The 19,513-nt window shown below is 37.0% G+C and overlaps 1 protein-coding gene across 2 annotated transcripts in view; it reads right to left on the minus strand.

Moving 5' to 3' along the window:
- The window catches only part of Inpp4b (inositol polyphosphate-4-phosphatase type II B), a 729,464-nt gene that overhangs the window by 353,515 nt on the left and 356,436 nt on the right, over positions 1-19,513 (minus strand). The window lies entirely within an intron of this gene.

Raw genomic sequence — 19,513 nt, forward strand, 5'->3', positions numbered from 1 at the left:
GTTGCAGTTTTGTCCATACAGACCAGACTAAAACACTTCCAGGGTGGGGCCACTGCAGAGCTGTATGGACGGAGACCCAAATTCTGGGATTTAGGTCTAATCTGGCCTCAAATAACTCAGGAATCAAAAAGGGTCTAATCTCCCTATGGGACAGCAGTTGCTGATCTGTGTGGCAAGAGTCTGGATCTCAAGAGCCTTCTAAGAATTCCACTTGTGGGGCAGGGGAGCCAATCCTGTTCCCAGGAAGAGTCTTCCCAGTATTAGTCCCTGAGTATCTTCATACTCACTTATTCAGATTCCTTACCTGATTCAGCTGGTTATGTGAGTCATCAGACTCAAAGGAGAAGCAAGTTGGGACCTCCTTTAGTTATCCAGCTGCAATCCTCCTGGTACAATGCCTGTTTCTTTCATGTTCTGCTAGATACACCCTAGACCACATGGTAGACACTTGCCAGGACAGCATGGCCACGTAAAGAAGGGTCCACATCAGCTCTCCAAGGGCTCAGAGAAACAGAGCACTTTTCTTTTTTTATATATATATATATATTTATTTTTTAGTTTTCGGCAGACACAACATCTTTGTTTGTATGTGGTGCTGAGGATGGAACCTGGCCGCACACATGCCAGGCGAGCACGCTACCGCTTGAGCCACATCCCCAGCCCCTAAACAGAGCACTTTTCAAGCACCACTTCACAGTGCAGCCTCTAATTTCAGGCTGCTTTTCTGAACTCAGGTTGTTCTATACTAAATCTGTCTGTCCACTGTATTCTGAGTCTCTAACATGCTCTGACTGTCCAATATCAAATATTATGAAAAGCCTCTTTCACCCACCTCTCTGAGAAGCAGTACTCCTATAGCTTGAACCTTGAGTCACAGAGTGTCTAAGATTCAGGCTTCTTCTAATCTGCCATCTTGAATTCTCCTCAACAAATAATATTTTCTTACCATCATGGAATTAAACTAGAAATTACTCACTAAAAGATGTCTACAAAGTTCCCAAATATTTAGAAATTAAATAATGTATTTCCAAAGAACTCACGAATCAAAAAGGAAGTCACATGGAAACTTCACATATATCTGATCAAAATAAAATCATTTTAGTACATATCAAAATATTCATGGAGGAAAATCCATAGTATTATATGCACATAATAGAAAAAAAATTCTTGATATAATGATCTAAGCTTATACTTCAGAAGCAAAAAATGCAAATCAAGTCTAAGATAAGCAGACAAAAGAAAATAATGTGTAATAAATACAACTGATGAAGTTCATTTCTAGAACATATTAAAAATGTTAACAAACAAGTAAACAGGGCAAAACAACCCAATAGGAAAAAAGGTTTTCAAAATATGTAAACAAGTAATTAAAAAATATTAAACATAAATTGCCAAGAAACATTTTTTTAATATTTATTTTTTAGTTTTTGGTGGGCACATTTTAAAAGGTTTTTTTAATTTCATTTGCAAACAGAAATGTAAACAAAAATCAAATGATATATAATCACATATTCATCAATAAATAAAACTTTTAGTCTTAAAACCTCAAATATTGATGAGGATTTAGAGTAATATAAATTTTTAAACACCGATGGAGCTCCAGCAGTATTAGAAAATAATTTGTTAATATCCAATAAAGTTGAAAAGCAATTGACTTCCAAGCATTATGTTCTAGAGAAACTCTTAGAAATATATATCAGGAAAGGATTAGGAGGATGTTTAGAACTAATCAAGTTTTAATAATGAAATGTTGAAAATAGGCTTTCGTCAACAAAAAAGTAGGTAAATATATTACGGTTTATTTGTTTTGTGCAGCAGTGAGAATAAATGAATCTTCATTTGTATTAGCAATATAGGTAACCTTCAAAAACCATTGAGAAAAGCTCCGAAATAATGAGTAGAAGACAGAGCAAACCATGATGGCATTTATAGAAAAATCTAAAATGTGTAAAGCAACACTCCGGAGTTCTGTATTATATGCACCATACACATAAGGTACCATTTACAGGGAAATTCAGGTTGAACACTGAAGTTAGAATCTGAATGCCTAGAGGAAAATGGGCACTGGGGATGTGACTGGAAAGGGAACAGCGTGGTCTTCAACTGTGCTGAGAAAGTTTTACACTTTAAACTGGGTATTAGAAATATAACATCATATATTTTCTCTATATATTTTATGTCCTAAATATTCATTATGAGTGTTATGGTTTAGATATTAATTGTCCCTCAAAAGCTCAAATGTGAGACAATGCAAGAAAGTTTAGAGGTGAAATTACTGGATTTTGAGAGCCTTAACCTAATAACTGCATGAATAATAAATATTTTCTTTCCACCATGGAATTAAACTAGACATTACTCTAGAAAGTTCCCAAATATTTGGAAATTAAATAATTTATTTCCACTCCTCTGATAGGGAGTTACTGGGTCATAATTGTAGGCAGTAGGGTATGGCTGGAAGAGGTGGATCATTGGGGATATGTCTTTGGAGTATGCATTTTGTCCTTGGTGAGAGACGTCTATCTCTGTTTCTCTCTCTCTCTCTCTCTCTCTCTCTCTCTCCCACACACACCTCTCTCCCTCTTTCTCCCTCTCTCTCCTTGTTTCCAGCGGCTTTTCCTCTCCATGCCCTTTTGACATGATGTCCTGCCTCTCCCCTGGCCCAGAGCAAAGGAGTTGGCCATCTATGGACTGAGACCTCTGACACTGTGAGCTTCCAAATAAACCTTTCCTCCTCTAGTTGTTCTTGTCAGGTTTTTTTTTTTGGTCACAAAAGTGAAAAGGTTGACTGAAACAATGAGTTTCATAAGCTAAAACAAGCAATATCCTGTGTCGAGAGGAAATAATGAAGAAGTGCGTAGGAGCTCTGAGAAGAGCAATGGAGTTTTGAACCGGCCTTGAGCACTGGAACAAAGAAGCTCATACAGGGGCAGCTCTGTGGGAATAGCTGGGGATAGAGACCATAGATCTGCAGGATCTTAGTCTGCGATGTGGCTTTTTCCAGTGGTTCTCAGCAGCCTGGTGAACTAGGACAGTCTGGATGGCACCGTGTTAGGATTTTTGCCTGCCATTTTAGGGAGGAAAAGGTGAAGTCAAAAATGTGGTACTGATAGAGAGACTGAAGGTCCTGTTGGCTAAGCAGAGAAGTCATTAAAAGGGAATGGCATTATATTTGGGAGATGAGAGAAGTATTCAACTCTAAGTAAGGAGAAGTTCAGGAAACAGCCACGGGACACATCAGAGCTGAAAGAGCAGGGCTGGTAGTAAGCAGAATCAGTAAGGCAAAGAAATGATGAATCAAAAGTGAATTCCATGGAAATTGAAATCAGAAGTACAGTAGAAACAACATGGAGACCAAGAAAAGACATCACATGCACATCACAGAAAAGTCTGGAGAGACTAAAAGTTTGGAGAATAAATGCAATAAATGGGAATGGAAGTGTGGTATAGCCAGGCAACTGTGATCTTAAATGAGGTCACAGCAATTCAAGGGGCCTCTTGTGACATTAAAAAATGATAAGCCTGTCTCCACACTCTGTGGTGGGTGCCTTGTCCACATTAGATTAGGAAACAGGGAAGCAGGGCCTCACAGAAAAGCCAGGTTCCATTAAGACAGAAAAAGAGGAAATTTTCTCTAAAGAAGCAGAAAGTAGAAAAGAAGAAACAGATGTTATGGACTTAATGCAATATTTTGAAAGTGAGATGTTAAGGTATAGATTGAATCATGGCCAACTTAGCCCACAGTGAAAGGGGCTGGTGTGGTAGGCAAAGATAAAGACAGAAGGCACTTGGTTCTGGGGGTACCCTGGAATGACAGGGAGGTGTTTACATGATGAGCCATTCTAAATAGACTTCTGGTAAAGATGCTTCTTGGCCCAAGCAGGCTGAGGTCCAGGCAGGGTGTGCTGGAGGCTAGAGGATGCGACCTACCTGTGACTTTGGCTAAGGTTTCCAAACTGCGCTCTTACGTGAAGTGCTGAATGAGTTGTTCTTTTTCCATCATCTCAAAATGAAACACCATAGCAAGTCTCTGTTGTGCTGATGATATCATCTTTGAATAGCTAAAAAATGCTAAATTTTCTCACTTCTCAGCAGTGTCTCAAAACTTCATTCATTTTGGTAAACCACATAAAACAGTCTGGAGGTGTAGCTCAGTGACAGAGACCTCACCTAGCAAAAAAATACTAAATTACTCCTAAAGCTTTCCAAATACCCGGTATTTGCAGACTGAAGATAGACAGGGCTTATAAGGATCAGCCAAATACTAAATAGTGCCAAGCATAGGTAGGACCAGGGACATGATTCAGATGGAATTTTGCTTCTGCCTTCTCCTTTCCCCTCCTGGAAAATATCAGGCTACTTTGGAGGCAACCACGAGTGTAGAACAACTAGATTCCGTTTTGCAACTAGGTCCCTTGTGCTCAGTAGTTTGAATTTCTTCTGATATGACATCATTCAAAAGCAATAATGGAGTTTAAAAAAAGTTTCCAGAAAAAAAGGCTCACTTAGAGGAAAATGGCATAAATTGTCAAATTCTATATTTTACCTGAAGAAACAACCAAGAGTGTATTTAAAGATTAAGGATACTCCTGGGTTCTTGAGCGGGTGGAGTGACCTAACCCGGCAGAGGAAAACCCCTGTCAGACCAGAGAATGAACAGCATGGGGAATGCTTCTTCACAGAAAAATCAGTTACAACTGAATTCTCCAACCCATCTGCTACAGTTTGGATTTTGAATGTTCCCAAAAGTCTCATGGGTAAAGGGTTGATTGCAGTCCTGTGGCACCTGTTGAGTTGTGGTGAACCTTTAAAAGGCAGGGCCCAGTAGAAGGAAGTCAATTCCCTGGGGCTGTGCCCCCAAGGGGATTGGGACCCTGCCCTTTCCTCAGTCTCTCTTCCCCCCACTATGAGGTGAGCAGCTCCCTCCACCACATGCTCACCACCGTGATGTACCAGCCCAAAGGCAATAAGGCCAAGTGATCATGGACTGAAAGCTCTGACACGGAACTAAAGTAAACCCTTCTTCCTTCTAATTGTTTTATGTCGGGTACTTTATTAAAATAACATAAAGCTGAGTAGCATGTTATCAGTATGTTTTTGCCACCCGTCTTAAATTCAGCGAAGACCTGTTTTGTTATGGAAGAATAAAGATGAAAATTGTTAGGACTCTAATTTGATCAAAAAGTTTGAAAGCAACCAGTTCAAACAAAGTCTCGCAGAGCAACTAGTCCATGATATCCTCTTCGTTTTTACTTTGAGGAAGCACCATCGACAGAAAACACATAAAAAAAAAAAAAAGATTCATAGATCCAAAAAGACCAAACAGCAACAGTTTTCCACTTAGAAGATGGGTATTTTATCAGCAGCATTTGCATTCACTAGAAACTTGATAGAAATACAGAACCTGAGTCCCATCCCAATCTACTAAATTAGAACATTCATTTTAGCAAAGGTGATTCCTACGCACACTTAATCTTCAGAAGCACCACAATAAAGCATAGACAATCACCCAGATTCCAGACTCATAAACTGGAAGAGGTGAACAGGGAGTACTGCTGGATAAAAAGCCACGGTAGGCTAAAATCCATGTCCTTAACTACATTTCTAGAGTGATGCCAAGAGATCATGGACCATAGTCTGGGCTTCAGTCACTCTAGCCATTGGTTCATGTCTTACCATCAGCAATGGCCAGGGACACATAACCTCACTTCTCTCTTGGGACCTTAATTATTGGCTACCCTTTCACTGTCCTAAAAGTTGTCCCCTTTCTGATGGAGTCTTGCTGTAGACCATCCCTGGCTCAGCCTAAATTCTGTTGCTAGATTTTACTCCCTTTCATCTTTGCATTTCCCAGCCTCGGCTCTGCAGCCGGACTCTTGGTAGTCCACTTGACCCTTGGCAAGGACAGATCAAAGTACTTCTATGGCAAAATTTTAGAATGTGTTGGGATTGGGGCTATGCAGCAGCTCACAATAAGAACTAATGCCTTAATGTCATCAAAGCAGGACTATCTAGCATCCAGTCACCCACAAGGGGGAAAAACTGGACTGTGGGTTTTAGGCACAGAGTAATTAAAACTATTGTGAAAGAGGGAGTAATTAAAACTATTGTGAAAGAGGGAGGGGAAAGCAGAGTGAGACAAGAAATAGAATCAATTCCCTAAAATACAAATGACTACAGGTTGCACTTCCCTTTCTTTGGAAATACCAAATCAAAGGAGTCTCTACTAATATCTACCCATATTCACCACAGAATTCTCTCTCTACTGCTGTGTTTAAAATTCATTTCATCTAATCCAAGTTTTGATGTTTATGGGCCAAGCTGTTCTATCACTTTGTATTAATCTTTGCAACAAATTTATAAAATAACTACAACTTTACAGGTTGAAACTAAAAAACTAAAGTTTAAAAGGTAATTTATTACAGGACCCACTTAGAAGTTGATAAACTGGGCTGTGAACTCGGGTCTCTACAGAGCACTTCCCTATTCTATCTGCCACCCAGTTTTTAATTTTAACATTCAAATATTGTTATGGATTTGATATTAAGTGTCCCCCAATAGCTCCTATCTTTCTGCAGGAATATTCAGAGATACATGATTGAATTTTTAGACATTAAATCTAATCAGCCCATCCTAGTTTGAATGGATGGACTAATTGGTACCCGTAGGCTGGTAGGGCATGGCTGGAGGAAGTGAGTCACTAGGGCATGCCCTGAGAGAGTTCCTCTTCCCTGTAGCACCTACATTTTAATACCACTCTACTTTCTGACCCCACCATGAACTGAACAGCTTTCCTCTGCGGGGCCCTTCCTGCATCATGTGCTGCCTCTCCCTGCCCCCAGAGCCATGGAGTTGGCCATCTGTGGTCTGAGATCTCTGAAACTGTAAGTCCCAAATAGACTTTCCCTCCTGAGTTGTTCTTTTCAGTATTTTGGTGACTGAGATGTAACGCTAAATAAAACAAGTTTTTTTTTTTCAACTTTTTATTATCCCTTAAGAAAGATCTTAAGGCAGAGTGGTAGAGATTGACAGGAGAGAGGACTAGAAGAAGCTTACCTTATATTTTCTGTTTTATTTAAGTTTTTCTTAAGAGATGAAACATTATTTTACTCTGATTTCATCAGTATACCTTGTATACATACATGCATTAGAATATCACACTGTACCCCCCAAGTATGTACAATTATTAAATATCTACTAAAAAAGGGTTTTAAATGTTTTAGGATATTGAAATGTCAGCTACTTTGATTTGATCATTACAGTATATGTACATCAAATTATTACACTATACTCCTTAAATATATACAACTATACAATAATTAGTGAACTTATTAAAAAATGTATCAAGAATATAAACTTCTGGAAAAAATCTATATCTTCTTGTATAACACTTAATGCCAATACCACAATCCTGAGGCAGGAAAAAGAAAAACAGGACACGATACTTTTATGATTCTATTCATAATATCCTGTCCATTTGAAGCATACTCATTTCTGGTTCTTTTATTGGGACCTGGTGTAAATATATTTTCAGTGGACAAGTCAGCATGAGAAAAATCAAGAAGAAAAATTTAAAATCACTGAAGTTTGAAAATAGAATCTAGTGATGGAATATCCCCCATTCTCCAGAGCCAGCATTCTACTTACTTAAGAAAAGGATATTATTGTCATTTGTTTTAATACTTTGAATCGCAGGTCCCCTTTTGGAGATCATAATTCCAGTTGAGAAATAATCCCCAAGCATAATGGGTGATTGGTGATCACTGAAACCAGCATAATCTTGACTTAGAAGCACAGCATATAATACAGCAGTGCAGAGGCCGCCACTCTACCAACAGAACTGTATATTTGGTTCATTGTAAATTGAAGGTCAGCCTGTTACTTATTTCTAATTAGGATAAGAATAATTTGGGTCTTTGCTGTAGTTTGGATCTTGAATGTCTCCCAAAGGCTCATGGATTAACAACATGATGTCCAGGTGGTGCTATCAGAAGGTGGTGCAATCTTTGAGAGGTGGGGCCTGGGGAAGATCCTTCAAACACTAGGGGGGGTCCCTCTGGAGGGGACTCCAAGACTCCAGCCTCTTCCTCTCTTGCTTTCTGGCCACGAAGTGAGCAGTTTTGCTCTATCACATGCTCCTTGCTGTAGCAATTCAGCACCTCCAGAGAGATCTCATGGGTCCACCGATCATGAACTGGAAAGCCATGAGCTAAAATAAACCTTTCCTCTTTATGAGTTAATTATCTCAGGTATTTTGTCTTAGTGATAAAGCACTAACACAGTCTCCAATATACAAAGCAAAAGAGGGAGGCTCCATCAATCTATGACAAGGCAGCCTTAATCCCAAGAACTCAGAAGGCATCAGAATTTAAACAGTATCTAACAGTAACCTGATGTCCTGAAGGGGAGCATAATTTGGGGAATAGAGGGAGTCAGCCATCAGACTATTTCTATTTTGTTCTGTTTCTAACAGCAAAAGTAAAAAAGCAACCCAAATAATGACAGGGTACAGATGTGAACACATGCTGGGTTTAACCTCAACTTTCTCTTAGAAAAAGGTTAAATATGTCCACCTACCACCACTCTTTCAGATACAGGAATAAAATATTACGACAGAACATAAAATTGAAGAGCCTTCAAGAAACTAGGGGCCATTCTCACATAAGATATGAGAGCACAAAGATCCCCAGGTGGCCAGAAGTGGACACGGCTAGCCAGGGCCACACAAGGGATCAGACAGCAGGTGTCTTCTGAGGTGTTGAGGGCATGAGCCTCTTGACTCCCTCTCAAACGTCATTTCAAAGGACAGGAACTTCCATTGGAAGTTCCAGAAAAGACTAAAATTTCATGGAAATTTTTTCTTCTCTAAATACTTCATGGGTCACATTGGATTTTGCTTATTTATCAAAACTTCATACAACCTGGAACCCCAAATATAGTTATTAAAACACTGTTATCACACAGAACCTAAGGATTATGGAGTAGTGTCTGGGATGCTTATAGATTTTTGAATGCCTTCTTGTGTCATCTTTTGAAGAAATTTAAGTAAAGGATAGCAGTTTATTTTCCATATTCCTGTGGCAGGGTTTTCTTTTCCTGATTCTTGTTTTCAAACAAACTGCCTGTACCAAATATAAGGTCTCTTTATAGCCTATCTCCAGCCCACATTGAGAAGCAGAGATGTACAGGGAAAAGTGTAATTTGGTTGGAAGTTGATTTTTATTTCACACACATTAAAGAAGACTGCAGAATTGTGGCCTGAGCAGAGGCAGATGTTTCCAAATCCTTATGAACACAGTCCCACATATATATCCAAGGCCAGTTAAATTTCATGTGTGAGAGTAAAACTAAAATTGAAGCTTTGATTATATCCTCAGGACATGACTAATACAGACATCATCAGATGTTATTAATTCACAGAGCTGATTGAATTGCTTATGATGATATAGTTCAGGTTCAAATTAGTATTGACTAAATTATCTGTAGTTTCTGATGATGAATCACCCATTTTCTTTTGAAATTTAAAATTTCAAAGTAAGAACAGATAACGAATTTAATTAAAATTTTATCTTCTGCTTTTTATTATGACAGGCAAGAATAAATGTATATATATGATTATTATAATTTCACTTTAGCTCTCTAGAGAAGTTCACAGAATGCCCCGGGTTATCCACAAAGAATATAAAATGGCATAACTAAGTTCTCTCATTCCCATTGCCTACTGAATACAGATAATGCATCTCAAATTCCTCACCACAAAGTTTCCTTGTTCTCTGAGAGGTACCCAATGACATATTCCACCTTAAGAGATTTATTGAGTACAACTGCACCACAATGAGAATAAGAGCAAACAATGCATGATGCAAAAAAAAAAAAAAAAAAAAGGAAAATTCAATTGCTGAACACAAACTGGGTAAAATATCTACAAAAAGAACCAGGATGAACAGCAAAGTTCCAGAATACTGCACCACCTGCAATTCCTCCAGCGTTTCTCTCATGGAACTAGAGAAAACTGGGGACAGATGTAGCAAATCCTCTCCATAACACAGGTTAATCTACTGTGATCTCACATGAAGGAATGTCACTGAGACATTCGGGGACTATGAACTCAAATATAATGCCAAAGTATGTCATTAATGTATGCCTGAATAGTGACCAAAACAACATGAGTAGGCTTTCCTACTATCTCTTCCACCTTTGCTGTCTCTGGTGAAAGATCTCCAACTTTTAGGATTTCTCTGATCCTATGTGTAAGGGGAGGTGAGGAAAAGAAATGCCATAACCATACTTCATGGTATATGCATTTATTGAGTGCCTACTATACATAGTGTACTATTGTAAATAGAAAAGTTTCCTTTTGAATTCTGACCTTGGCAGACTACTAGGTTTTCCATCCATATTCAGTATAACCAATATCATAGCCTGTTCTGCCCCTCCCTCTAGACCACTCCCCCCCTTGCACTTTTTATCATATAAAATTCCGTGGCTCTTTCTCTTATGAAAATACTAGAAGAATTTATTCACTGGCTTTTTTTCATTCATGTCAAATTATAAACTTGCCTTTATTTGGCTATTTCTTCTTGCTGTTCTGAGGTCTTTTTATCCTTTAATGGTGTATTATTCTAACATGCATATCCTAATCCTTCTCACTTGATGCTTATCATCATAGTAATTCACCAAAAGCAAGGTAGCAAGTGGTAAGAGACCAAGTGTGAACCAGCCTGCCTAGGCCTTTCCACTCACTCTGGGATGTTGGGCAACTCATGCAAACATGGATACTTCATCATAAATTATGAAAATGCTAATTCCCATCTAATAAATTGAGAGGGATTAAATACATTGATATACACAAAGTTTTGGCATGCCATTTCTGGCCAAGATAAACCAAAGCAACTAAAGACTGCATCTCCTGCTGACTGGGGGTATCTATAAAAAAGCATGCTGCCTAAAAATTCTGAGAATAAAAAGCAGGAAATATTTTGGAAGGAATTGAAATTTAGAGAAGAAAACCATATAAGGGTGAATATTTCATTTTTCTCTGTTTTCCTCATGGTTTTGATCTGAGGAAAGTTTCAAATTTTGACATGGATTATAAAACAAATTATGAAAAATTTAAAATGATGAAATCCCAATGAAGTATATTCCCAAATCATAATGGTATTAAACTAGTATTAAATAGCAGAACAATATTTGGAGAGAACAAATTTTTCAGAACTAGGCAACATACTCCTATATCATATTTATAGGCTCCAGCTATAGTAGTGCTTACAGGAAAATACAGGGTGTTTATATTAGAAAAGAAGTTGTGAATAAATAATTTAAGCTTCCATCATAGAAAATTAGAAAGAGTACATTAAACTAAAATCAGACAGTAGAAAGGGAGTAGTTAAAATTTAAAAAAAATAGTGCAAATGAAAATTAAAGCAATAGAGAAAATCAATTTTAAAAAAGTTGATTCTTTGAAAAGATTAATAAAATTGATAAACCTCTACCCACATGATCAGGGAAAGCAAGATTTCCATGTCAGAAACAGAAAGGGGACATCATGATAAATCATGATAAAAAGGAAATATGATAATATTATAATGATAACTATAAACTAAATAAAATTTATCAATTTATTAATGAGATAAGCCAATTTTATTGAAAAGAACCCTAGATAACCTGACTAATCCTGTGCCTAATCCTACTGAAACTGAATTCATAGTTAAAATATATAAAGAACACTATCGGCTTTGAAAATTTGCACCAAAAATTTGAAAAACAAATTTTATAAATAATGTAAACTATTCCAGAAAACAGGAGAAGAGGGAATATTTCCAACTTGTTTTATGAAAATTGAATTATCTGAAATGAAACTGAAGACACTATAAAAATATAGATAAAATTTCTTTTTGAACATAGATAACCAAAACAATCAGCAACCAAGTTTGAACCATTAGAAAATGTAATCCAAAAATATATAAAAAAGGAAATATATCCAAGAAGAGTTTATCCCCAGAACACAATACTGGATCAACATTCAAATATCAATCAATACAACTTATTATTCTAACAGACTACAAAAGAAAACATATGATCATTCCAATAATGCAAGAAATACACTTAACAAAATTCAACATACAAAATATTTAAAGTCTAATCCCTAAAAAAATCCCTCAGCAATTTAGAGATAGAAGTTCCTTCATCTGAAAATGAACATACAGAATGATAAAAGCCTTGAGTCTTTGTTTCTAAAATTAGGAATAAGACAAGGATATCTATTCTCATCTCTCCTCTGCAACATTATATCAGATGTATGATGCCTATGCAATAACACATGAAAAATAAAGTATATATGAAAAGAAACAAATTAAGCTGTTTCTATTTGTTGACAACATGACTATTTACATAGAAATTCCCCCAAAATTGCTACAAAAAACAACTAGGGATATTAAGTAAATGTACTATACATTTTTTGAATTGTCAACAATATATTGATGAAGCTAAGGGGAAAATGAAGCACCAGTACGTGTGGCAACATGGATGAACCTTGATAACATTAAGCTAAGTGAAAGTATCCAAATTGTGTGATTATGCTTATAAGAAATGTCCAGAGAACACAAATCTATAGAGATAGAAAGTAGATTAGTAGTTGACTAGGGTTGGAGAGGTTGGTGGGAAATTAAGGAAATGGCTTAAGGATGCAGGGTTTCTTTTTGAGAAAATGAAAATGAACCCATATTATACTGCTGAATGTATAACTCTGTAAATACAAAAAAAGTATTTAATTGTACAACTTAAATGGCTCAATTGTATGATATATAAACTATATTCCAATGAAGATGTTTAAAAAGTGAGTTTATCAGTTACATAATACAAAAATCAACATATGAAAATCAATTTTATGTCTATAAACTAACAATGAAAAAATTAGAAAATAAATTTCAAAAAATGAGCCATCTATCATAGAACCAAAAAAAATCACATTATAGGAATAAATAGAATATGGAAAGAATCTATGTGTGCGCTAATCTAAAAACACTGATGGAAGATATGAAATAATATCTGTTTAAGTGAATCTATTTAAATGTAGAGGTATATTATGTTCATGAATTAGAAAACTCATTGTAACAATGTCAAATTTCTGCAAACCTATCTGTAGATTCAGAATAATTACAATCAAAATCCAAACAAGATTTTTGTAGATGTCAATAAGAATTTAATTTTAAAATTTATATCTAAAAAAAAGAAGTAGAATAGCCAAAATACTGTTGATAAAGCAGAAAAAATAATTGAAGGATTCACATCACCTAGTTTTTTTTTAAATAAAACTTTAGAAAAAGAACAGATACAGAACAATATAATATATACATAAATGGTCTGTTAATTGTCGGAAAGATGCTAATAATTTTTTTAACATTATAACAATCAGATACAAAAAATAAAATTAAAAAATAAGAATACACCTTGAACCTTCTAATCGTACAATTAACTTAATATTGATCATCCAATTATAAAATCTAAAACTATAAATGTATTAGAAAAAAACATAGGAGAAGACATTATTGATCTTGGCAAAGATTTCTTTTTCTTTTTTTTTCTTTTGGTGTTGGGGGATTGAAACATCCTAAACACAGGCTGTAGAACTGAGCTACATACCCTACCATAAACATTTCCTAATATAACACATAAGTTATAATCCATAAAAGGAAATGATTAGTAAGTTGATTTCATGTAAATTAAAAACTTTTGACTCTGTGAATGATACTAAGGGAATAGGAAGACAAGCCGCACCTTGGGAGAAAATATTTGCACAGTTTTTATGTGGGTAAGAATTCCAATACAACATTTAAAGATGTCTCAAACTCTATTTAAAAGAAAGAAAGAAAGAAAGAAAAAAAGAAAGAAAGAAGCAATGCACTAAAAAAAATGGGCAAATGATTTGAGTAGACATTTTATCAAAGAAGATATATATGTGTAAGATAAATTATGGTAAATAAGCACATGAAAAAACACTGCCTCATGGATCACCAGGAAAATGCAAATTAACAGTATGAAGAACCATCACTACACACTGCTGGAACAGTCCTAAATACATTTTAGAAGACTAACAATAACAATCTGTGGTCAAAATGTGAACCTATCATCGTTTCTTTCAGACACTGCAACTAGGAATGCAAATTAGCACAGCCATTTTGGAAGAGTGACTGGTAGTTTCTTACAAAGGCCCACATGTACCTACTATATGACTCAGAAATTCACCTCCTATATTTTTACCCAAGAGAAATACAGCTTTTGATAACTAAGACCCTGGATGTGGATGTTTGTAGTGTTTCCTTTTTTTAAAATCAATACAAAATTGAAACAACCCAAAGGCTCTTCAAAGGGTGTCATGAGCATCCAGGCCATTAACAGACCAAACTCATTTGTGTCTTTCCACAATGTCAGAATTTACTGAACAAGAATAAGTTCATAGGCTACACCACTTTCATTAGTGGCAGTTCACTGAATACTTGTGTGTCACCTAGAAATCATCAGCTGGGGAAGCACAGGTTCTTTTATCCCAACCTTAATTTCTAATATCTATAACACTCAAGTCACAAGTCACACTTTACACAAACATAGAGAAGAGCTAGGGATGGTTAAGCAGTCACAGGGGTTTAGCAGGCACCTAGAAGACATGAATGTACAGAGTCACTGCAGGTCATCAGATAAGATTAAGAACCAGGCATTAAGAACCTGTTTAGGGCCAGGGATGCCAAAGCACAGGGACTTACTCTAGACCAAGGCCCTGGTGAGAGCAGTTTCACAGTGTCAATTGGAGTGTCAGTTTGAGATGTCAGCTTGGAATGGGCCTTGTCACAGACAGGAGAAATCACACCCTCTGCTAAAGCTCAAGAAGAGAGATTCAGAGGTTTGTCCCGGGGCAATCTTCCTGGGCAAGGCTTGCAATGAATGACCAGAAGATAGGTCAGAATGCTGCCGTGTCCAGTCTTGGGGTCCTCCTACTTTCTTGGACCTCAAGTGAGGGCACTGCTTCATTTGGTGTTCTGTTGAGTTCAATAAGCTCATGGGCTTATTGAACTGGTTTTTCTGATATAAATTTGAAAAGACCATGTATTCATGTGCTTCTGATTAATTTGATAAGTTCACAGGTGGTTGTTTTTATTAGTAAGATTAATTTATTTATCAGTTTGTGCCTTATGGTTGAGCCAGGCAGATGGTGGCTGTTTACTTGTACAAACAAGGTGGAAAGTCATTCCACCTCAGCATGTAAACTCAAAATGCAACAGCATATGGCAAACCATTGCATTACAAAATGGAGTAAGTCAGGTTTAGGCACAGCCTGAAAACTGCTGCTCTATACACCATGGAGTAACCCCAGTGTGCTCTCCACAAATGGTACATGTACACACACACATACAGTGATAAATCTGTAAGATGAAATACTACTTAGCAATAGAAAGGAATAAACACTGTTAACTACAACATCATGGGCAAACTTCAAGCACAATAGGATAGGTGAAAGGGGGTGACCTCAGAAGGCTCTATACTGTATGATTCCATTTATATGGCATAAATGGAAAAGGCATAATTACCAGGATAAAAACAGATCAGTGGATTCTTAGGGGTTGCAGTCTGCAGAAAAGGCTCACCATAAAGGGACAATGGGAGGAAAGTTTCTGGTCCAATGCAAGAGCTCTGAATCTTGATTGTGACAGTGGTTACATAATTAATTGTATCTTTGTCAAAATCAAAGACCATGACACCAAAAAGTGTTTATTTTACCTTACATAAAATTTCACAGAGTGAATAAAAACCAATGATATTTTAGATATGGTCAGTAAACATAACAGCATGGTTGATTTAATTCTATTAGTAATATGACCAGGTGACTGGGAAGTACGATGTGAATTCAATGAAGAGAAATGTAGGAACATGAAAAGAGGAAATGGAAATCCACTGAATAAGGGAGTCAAGAAGGATAACGTGCAAAAGAAATGGTGGCGCATCTGTGAAGAAGTGGAGAGTCCCTAACACCAAGATTTAACTGATCCACTCCAGTTTGATCTCTGTATGCATTAGTAAGTAAGGGGCACCCCCAAGGGGTTGGGACAGGGAGTGGGGAAGCACTCCAGTGGGCTGCTGTGGAGGGTAGTTCTCAACATCATATGTGCATCCAATAATCAGAGAGGGATTCAGAGGTGAAGGCATGGCACAGGGAGAGAGATGCAGGCCAGTGTCCTGGCAGCCAGGGCTCCCAGGCCACTGGACTATACAGCCTGGCTCCTGACTCTGAGGACCCATCCAGAAAGCCATCTTGACTCAGGCAATTGTGACTACAGCCCAGAGCTTTTGCATGCTGGTGCTCATGACCTGAAGGGTAGGATGCTACTACTAATGCAGACTTCAGTGTGAAAGCAAGCCACTAACTGAGCTGGAGGCCCTCTCCTTTGCTCATAAAGGGAAGCAGGATGGAGCAGAGAATGAAAAGTAAGAGCTGTTCACACATTATTTGCCTTGGCTTTCCCTGGCTTCCTCAGACTCAGTTTTCACCAACAGGGAACAAGGACAGGGCCTGCAAACAAATAAACCAGAACACAAAGGAAAGGCAGCAAGATAGTCTCCTAGGAGATGCGCAGGACAGCTTCACAGAAGACATGATATCAGATCTGAACTTAAGACATTTTTATATAAACATTGAGGACAAATAAAAGAAAGGGAGAAGAGAGAAAAATGAGCTGTCAAAAAAAGGAAAGAATAATGAGAAAGGCAATAGGGAAGAAAAGAAAAATGCAAAAGAAGAATATTGGGCATGCAAGCAAAGACCCAAAGCTCAGCCTGTGGAATGTACACAAATACTGGGAAAGGGGCGAATCTGATGGAAGCAGAGAGCATGGAGCAGCAGCAAGAAGTGGATGAAGGACACAATCCACAGGAAGGCAAATGCTCGTGCTCTGATGTGAGACCTGGTGTTCATAAACTGGAGATGGGGCAATCTGGGTTCTGTGTGCCCTGGCCCCATTAGTGCATGGCTTCATTCAACCTGTCAGAATGTAATTGATCATCTATCCTACCTGGTACCATGAAAAGGGCTGCACTTAACTCAGAAATAGGTAATATTGCCTCTAAGTAGACTTTACAATGTGAATGGCAGGATCCAGAACATCTACAAGAAATAGTTTGAATAAAAGGATGAATCAAACGGCCTTTGAGTCTTTGCCTCCAGTGTATAGGACCAATAAGCACTTTCCCAATATTTTTATTTGAAATATTCTGTGCTACATATAATAATATATATTCTCAAACTTAATATTCTTTTCTTTTACTTTCCTTTCTAGAACTTAATATTATATACCTACACCTGCTCTTACATACCAGTCAGTGTGTAAAACCAAGAGAGAAACAAGATAGAAATGTTGAAAACACAGTTTTAGAGATGGGTATATTAGGAGTTTGAAAATAGTTGCAAAAAATCTACCCAAGATCACACAGAGAATCAATCAGAGAGCTGGGCATTGAACCCAGGCTTCAAAATATTAAAAACATCGTTTTTACAGTGAGAAAAATATAATATTTGAAATTAATGTATAGACATTGAAAGATTCTTCATTTGGTTGAAAAATTCCTCTTGAAAGAGGAAACAGTCAAGTTTCAATGTGGAGCCAATACCATGTTCCCCAAAGGCCAACTCAATTTCAGAGAGGTGATTATTCAATTTGGTTGGAATATTACATTTGTGTTTTTCTCCCTACTTTTATGTTTCCATGTTGATCCTTATTCTTTCCTTTTTGTAAAAGTCATTTCAATTAAGATTTCTAATTAGATTCCAAATTTGAGACATATCGCTGGTAGAGAGGCAAAAAGCAAGAGTAGTAATTAAAAGACATCTGTCTCTTGTCTTCCTGGGAATAAAACAAGGCTTTGGATTTCAAAGTTTTCAAATCCTGGGGAATTTTTCTTCTTATGAAATAATAGTTAACTTAACTGAAAGATATTGAATTGGTCTAAGAAAGTGGATGCCCCTTCTAATATGCACACTGAAATCCTCTCTTCTGGAATAAGCATAAGTCAGTTTAATACTCTAGGTTCTCAGGACTTTCCTTGCTGAAAGTACCAAAATCTCCATATTTCATACAATATCAACCCATTCTTTAAAGTACTTAAGTAGGCAATACCCCCAGGTCATTTGCCTTACTTTAAGACTTCTTTTAAGAGCCCAACTTATGAGAATTTTATAAATCAAGAATAAAAAGCATTTTTGATGGACAGAAATATGAGCCAGATTAGCTGAAAGGCAAACACAGTTTTTTTGTGATTTTACTCTGTGTCTGACTTAAGAAAACCAATATGAGTAAGCTGATATTAAAATTTATTTATTAAGTTCTTACTACAGACCTTTATATTGGGACCTAAGGATATATTTTCACATGCAAAATATAATTAGGGCTTGAAGCAATTAAGTATATAACTCAGGTCAAGAAAAATCCCCCTGCTAGAAGAAGCTAAACCACCAAGGCAAACAGATTTTTCTTTCCCTGACTTGAATTATCTTGATTCTAGGAAATTATCTAATACAGTTTAATGTGCATAGACATGAAATAGGCCACATTACCTAATAGCAGACCAGTCTCAGGAGCAAAAGGAACCTTTTAAAAATGCATATTTTCAAGAGAGAATCTTTCAAAATAATTTCTAATATAATTCTGAAAATAGTTTTGGGAAGTACCATGTGAAATAAAGGTGTACACACACACACAACATGCTACACCATTTTTCTTGTTTTTCTTTTTACTGTACAACTTTGCCAGGAGATGCAGTAGGGTAGTGCCTAGTGGGGTGACAGGTTTGAAATCATCTCTATTCAGGAGATCAAAAAAGAAGACAAGTGACATCACACAAAATTGCCAAGGGCAAGAAGTGGCCAAGCAGGGTGGGCCTGGGACACCTTACCTGAACATGAAGGCTTTGTGGGACTGGGTTACTTCCTATACTCAACCCAGCTTCTATTTCTGTGATTGAGCTATAGCCACCACACTACCCTACTTTCAATTTTTTCTTACTTCCTATTTTTAATTATTTTTTTATTCATTGTTGTCCCATTTGCCTTATCCTCACAATTTAGACCTTAGTTTAAAAGTCATCTTCTAAAGAGGTACACTGTTTACACAATCCCCCGGACTCTTCCTTTCTTTCCCTGTATATTCTCCCATAGAATTCTATACTTTTTCTTTGCACTTCTTTAATAGCATTTATCACAGCTTTCAATCATATATAGTCATTTGATCACTTAATGTCTCCTTCACTGAGTTTAGGCACCATGAAGGCTAGACTGGACTGTGACTGTTTTGCCCAATTATGTGAAATCACTTCATAGATGAGTTTCCCATGTAACAGACCTTTAATAGATGCGTACTTAAAAAAAGGGGGGGGGTGAATGTTCTCTGATTTGTGGATGGTAACCCAAAACAAGGGAGGTTGTGGAGGGGAATATAGAAATCCATTGGATTGGAGAAAGGGAAATGAACGGGGG

This window comes from Marmota marmota, unplaced genomic scaffold (genome assembly GCF_001458135.2).
Source record: "Marmota marmota marmota unplaced genomic scaffold, marMar, whole genome shotgun sequence".
NCBI classification, from domain to species: domain Eukaryota; kingdom Metazoa; phylum Chordata; class Mammalia; order Rodentia; family Sciuridae; genus Marmota; species Marmota marmota.